Consider the following 6,000-nt stretch of genomic DNA (forward strand, 5'->3'; position numbering starts at 1 on the left):
AAAAAATTACAAGTGGTTCTGTTCACCTCTCACTGATCCCAAATCATAGAAAAGATACTAAATAAGATTAACTTTACACCCACAAGGCCTTCTGTGTGACTGACTTTAAACTGCAGATACAAAGAGTGATTTTTCACTCTTCCTTTCTGCCTGTTAAGCTCAGCTTTCTAAAAAGTATCAGAAGTGCTAGGACTTTCCCTGTGCTTCAGTTAGCTATGGCTTACCTCCACTTAAGAAACTGCTTCCTCCCTTATATTAGAGATAGACTGGCAGGAAATACTCCCCATGTCTGGCTGAGAGTGGAAGATCCTAAGACAGGCTGGATGAGAAAGCTCTCTGTAGACTTGTTCCTGATTTCCATTGACTCCAATCCTCTCCCAGCTCTAGGTCAGTTTTTTAAATGGGGGTGGGGGGGGTAGGAGTGGAGGAGGACCTCAAAGATCCAAGGAGATATGGTAATAATTGACTATATGGAAAGACCAAGGTAAGTATGATACAATGAAAAGAATAATGGGTTTAAATTCTGACATACTGGGCTGAGCAACCATAAACAAACCATCTTAACCTGAGTCCTATTCCTCTGCAAAATGACCAAGGTAATACCTCTCTCTCTCAGCAGTTTTGTGTGGTTTGCATGCTGTGAAATGTTGAAAATATTACATGGGCAGTAAAAGAAAATGCCTCTTTGGCTCATCTGCTAGTCCAAACCCTTGAAAGCACTATCTAATTGACCTTTAAGTCAGGTTTCATTCTTTTTCCTATATGCTCAGTCATTACACACACATTTTATTTCTTCCACCTCCTTTGACATCTTCTCAACAGGCTGTTTAATATCTTCATAACACACTATGAAGTATCAAGGTGTTTGAGCTTTTGTGCTTCTGAGCTTTTCAGTTTTGATGTGTCTACATTCTTTTAGTTGAAATGAATATGTGCCACTCACAAGCAGATCACCAGATGATAAACACCACTCAAAAGACACATTAACAACAACAACAACAACACAATAGTAGAAGGAAAGAAATCATAAAGATCTGAGCAGAAATAAATGAAAAAGAAATTAAAGAAACAATAGTGAAGATTAATAAAACTAAAAGCTGGTTCTTTGAGAAGATAAACAAAATTGACAAACCTTAGCCAGATTCACCAAAAAAAGAGAAGAATCAAATCAACAAAATTAGAAATGAAAAAGTAGAGGTTACAACAGACAATGCAGAAAATTGAAGAATTATAAGAGACTATTATGAACAACTATATGGCAATAAAATGGATAACCTGGAAGAAATGGACAGATTCTTAGAAAAGTTCAATCTTCCAAGACTGAACCAGGAAGAAATAGAAATTATGAACAACCCAATTACAAGCACTGAAATTGAAGCTGTGATAAAAATCTCCCAAAAAACAAAAGCCCAGGACCAGATGGCTTCACAGGAGAATTCTATCAAACATTTAGAGAAGAGCTAATGCCTATCCTTCTAAAACTCTTTCAAAAAATTGCAGAGGAAGGAACACTTCCAAACTCATTCTATGAGGCCACCATCACCTTGATACCAAAACCAGACAAAGACAACACAAAAAAGAAAACTACAGGCCAATATCATTGATGAACATAGATGCAAAAATCCTCAACAAAATTTTAGCAAACAGAATTCAGCAACACATCAAAAAGCTCATACACCATGATCAAGTTGGGTTTATTCCAGGAATGCAAGGATTCTTCAATATATGCAAATCAATCAATGTGATACACCATATTAACAAATTGAAAGATAAAAACCATATGATCATCTCAATAGATGCAGAAAAAGCCTTTGACAAAATTCAGCACCCATTTATGATTAAAACTCTTCAAAAAATGGGCATAGAAGGAACCTACCTCAACATAGTAAAGGCTGTATATGATAAGCCTACAGCAAACATTATTCTCAATGGTGAAAAACTGAAAGCATTCCCCCTAAGATCAGGAACAAGACAAGGGTGTCCACTTTCACCACTATTATTCAACATAGTTCTGGAAGTCCTAGCTATAGCAATCAGAGAAGAAAAAGAAATAAAAGGAATCCAGATCAGAAAAGAAGTAGTTAAAACTCTCACTGTTTGCAGATGACATGATATTGTACATAGAAAACCCTAAAGATACTATCAGATTACTAGAGCTAATCAGTGAATTTAGCAAAGTTGCAGGATACAAAATCAATACACAGAAATTACTTGCATTTCTATATACTAACAATGAAAAATCAGAAAGAGAAATTAAGGAATCAATCCCATTCACCATTGCAACAAAAAGAATTAAATATCTAGGAATAAACTTACCTAAGGAGACAAAAGAATTGTACACAGAAAATATAAGACACTGAAGAAAGAAATCAAAGACAACATAAACAGATGGAGAGATAGTCCATGTTCCTGGGTAGGAAGAATCAATATTGTGAAAATGACTATACTACCAAATGCAATCTACAGATTCAATGTGATCCCTATCAAATTGCCAATGGCATTTTTTACAGAACTAGAACAAAAAATTTCACAATTCATATGGAAACACAAAAGACCCTGAAGCAGTTTTGAGAAAGGAGAATAGAACTGGAGGAATCAACCTTCTTGACTTCAGATTATACTTCAAAGCTATAGTCATTAAGACAGTATGGTATTGGCACAAAAACAGAAATATAGACCAGTGGAACAAGATAGAAAGCCCAGAAATAAACCCATACACCTATGGGTACCTTATTTTTTACAAAGGAGGCAAGAATATACAATGGGGCAAAGACAGCCTCTTCAATAAATGGTGCTGGGAAAATGGACAGCTACATGTAAAAGAATGAAATTAGAACACTTCCTAACACCATACACAAAGATAAACTCAAAATGGATTAAAGATCTAAATGTAAGACCAGAAACTGTAAAACTCTTAGAGGAAAACATAGGCAGAACACTCGATGACATAAATCAAAGCAAGATCCTCTATGACCCACCTCCTAGAGTAACAGAAATAAAAACAAAAGTAAACAAGTGGGACCTGATTAAACTTAAAAGCTTTTGCACAGCAAAGGAAACTATAAGCAAGGTGAAAAGACAACCCTCAGAATGGGAGAAAATAATAGCAAATGAAACAACTGACAAAGGATTAATTTCCAAAATATACAAGCAGTTCATACAACTCAATGCCAGAAAACAAACAACCCAATCAAAAAGTGGGAAAAAGACCTAAACAGACATTTCTCCAAAGAAAACATACAGATGGCTAACAAACACATGAAAAGATGCTCAACTTCACTCATTATTAGAGAAATGCAAATCAAAACACAATGAGATATCACCTCACACTGATCAGAATGGCCATCATCAAAAAGTCTACAAACAATAAATGCTGGAGAGAGTGTGGAGAAAAGGGAATGCTCTTGCACTGTTGGTGGGAATGTAAATTGATACAGCCACTATGGAAGACAGTATGGAGATTCCTTAAAAAAAAAAAAAACAAACAGGAATAAAGCCACCATTATGACCCAGCAATCCCACTCCTAGGCATATACTCTAAGGAAACCAAAATTGAAAAAGTCACATGTATGCCCCTGTTCATTGTAGCACTACTTACAAAAGCTAGAACACGAAAGCAACCTAGATGTCCATCGACAGATGAATGGATAAAGAAGTTGTAGAACATATACACAATGAAATATTACTCAGCCATAAAAAGAAATGCATTTGAGTCAGTTCTGATGAGGTGGATGAACCTAGAACCTATTATACAGAGTGAAGTGAGTCAGAAAGAGAAAGATAAATATCATATTCTAATGCATATATATGGAATCTAGAAAAATGGTACTGAAGAATTTATTTACAGGGCAGCAATGGAGAAACAGACATAGAGAATAGACTTATGGACATGGGGAGAGAGGAGGAGAGGGTGAGATGTATGGAAAGAGTAACATGGAAACTTACATTACCATATGTAAAATAGACAGCCAACAGGAATTTGCTGTGTGGCTCAGGAAACTCAAACAGGAGCTCTGTATCAACCTAGAGGGGTGGGATGGGGAGGGAGATGGGAGGGAGGTTTAAAAGGGAGAAGACATGTACACCTATGTCTGATTTATGTTGAGGTTTCACAGAAAACAACAATATTCTGTAAAGCAATTATCCTTCAATAAAAAATAAATTAAAATGAAAAAAAAATTTTTTTAAGACACATATTCCAGACTTTACTGAGTCATGGAGTCATACCATTCATCCAGATGGTGCCAGGAAGGGTCAAGTTTTTGGACGGAAGTAATTATGAATCATCAGTAATTAAATATTTCCTAACCCTAAGGCTATGTCACAGCTTATGCCAGACTGCATGCTTTGAAACATCTAAAACTGACAAATTCTATTAGCTTCTCTTTACAGAGTAACACAGCATTTGCAATTGGCAGATTGATGTTTCCTGTTTCACCTAATTTGGAGGGCTTTGCATTTTTTAAGAAAATGTGTTTGTGTTGAAAAAAGAGATATTCTCTTTAATATCATATTTCTACTGACTTTCAGCTCAAGCTCCCTCTCCCCTCAAGGTAGGAATGTTGGGGTATCCATTCCTTTCTTCTCTTTGCACTCTTTTACTCAATCTTCACCAAGGAAGAAGAGTCACTGATCTAATTTTTAGAGCATCCCACTTCAGTCATTGGCATGATTGCCACTTTGGCCATTTTATCCCCTTCTGTCTTCCTTCATGAAGTAGAAGCATAGTCCTACTCAATGAAGTGGGATGAATGACTCATTTCAGACCATCATTGCAGGCTGGATTGTTTTCAACTCAGCAGAGAAGGAAAGGAAGTTATTTGAATTCATACCTCTGCCTTGCCTTCAGTCCAGTTTTATCAGTCATCCTTGCATTCAGAGTTACAGGGTACTTATGTTCCATTAATCTAGGGACACTTTATATGTTCTCATCCTAAAGATATCTAAAAGGGCATCTATTTCACCCCAATGGAGGTCATGAGTATGCGTCTTGTAACTGTGAGGAACAAATGTAGGCTCAAGCAGTCTATACTGCTGGGTCAAGCTCATGTTGCATTGGGCAATGTTCTTGGATAATGCAGCAACAGGATTTCATTAAGTTTAGCTATCCTCCTGAAGCATCTCTTGAAGAAAAGTTTACTTCCACCTTTTGGTTAGCATAGCTGAATATGATCAGGCCTCCCTACCAATCTACAAAGTCCCATTCTGAGAAATCTGAGGAATAGAATAGAATTGCTACCATTTAGGTCAGAACCCATAATCACCATAAGACAGAATTCAACCTCAGGTTATAGTCGAGGGTCAGAAATCAGGCCATAGCCATGATTAGCCAGCTACGGGATAACCTCTGACCCACTACCATAGGTCATAAGGGCTTGTCATTGTTGAACTTTCAAGATGACAGGAGCAATCGCTCAATGAGCACAGAACTAGGGAATCAGCTAGGGAAGTGGAGTCAGAAGTTCCTCTGCTTTTCACCATGGGAAGAAGTCTGAAAGGAGAATCTTCAGCCTAAGGTCAAGATGACTACCGCTGTCAAGTGACACCCAAACATTCTAGGTGACAAGACAGACTGTGAAAACATTTTCTTGACATTTTCCTATAGAGCAGGATATTCAAAAAAGAGAATGAGGAATAAGCATGTGTTTCAGCATCCTTTGCTCTCCCCTCTCCATATGGAAAAAGAGCTGATTTCCATAAAAGGTGTACATCTGATATTCTGGCAGGACATCAATTCCACTGTTCTCTTGGTGCTAGAGATAATTGATCATAACATCTGCATTCCTTCATGCAAATTTATGACTGAGTTTCCAACAGTTTTCAACAATCTCCTGTTACAAATGGACAGTGCCCAAAGAATATTCTACGAAATATTCTTCCCTAGAGATGCTCTTTTCTTTGGGATGAAGGGATAACTTGTGATGGTAATAGGTAAAGAAAGCAAAGTAACAAATGCTCCCAGAGATTCACAAAGCTTGTTAATATATCAAGGGCTCTGAA

The sequence above is a fragment of the Odocoileus virginianus genome, unplaced genomic scaffold, assembly GCF_023699985.2.
Source record: "Odocoileus virginianus isolate 20LAN1187 ecotype Illinois unplaced genomic scaffold, Ovbor_1.2 Unplaced_Scaffold_3, whole genome shotgun sequence".
Lineage (NCBI taxonomy): Eukaryota > Metazoa > Chordata > Mammalia > Artiodactyla > Cervidae > Odocoileus > Odocoileus virginianus.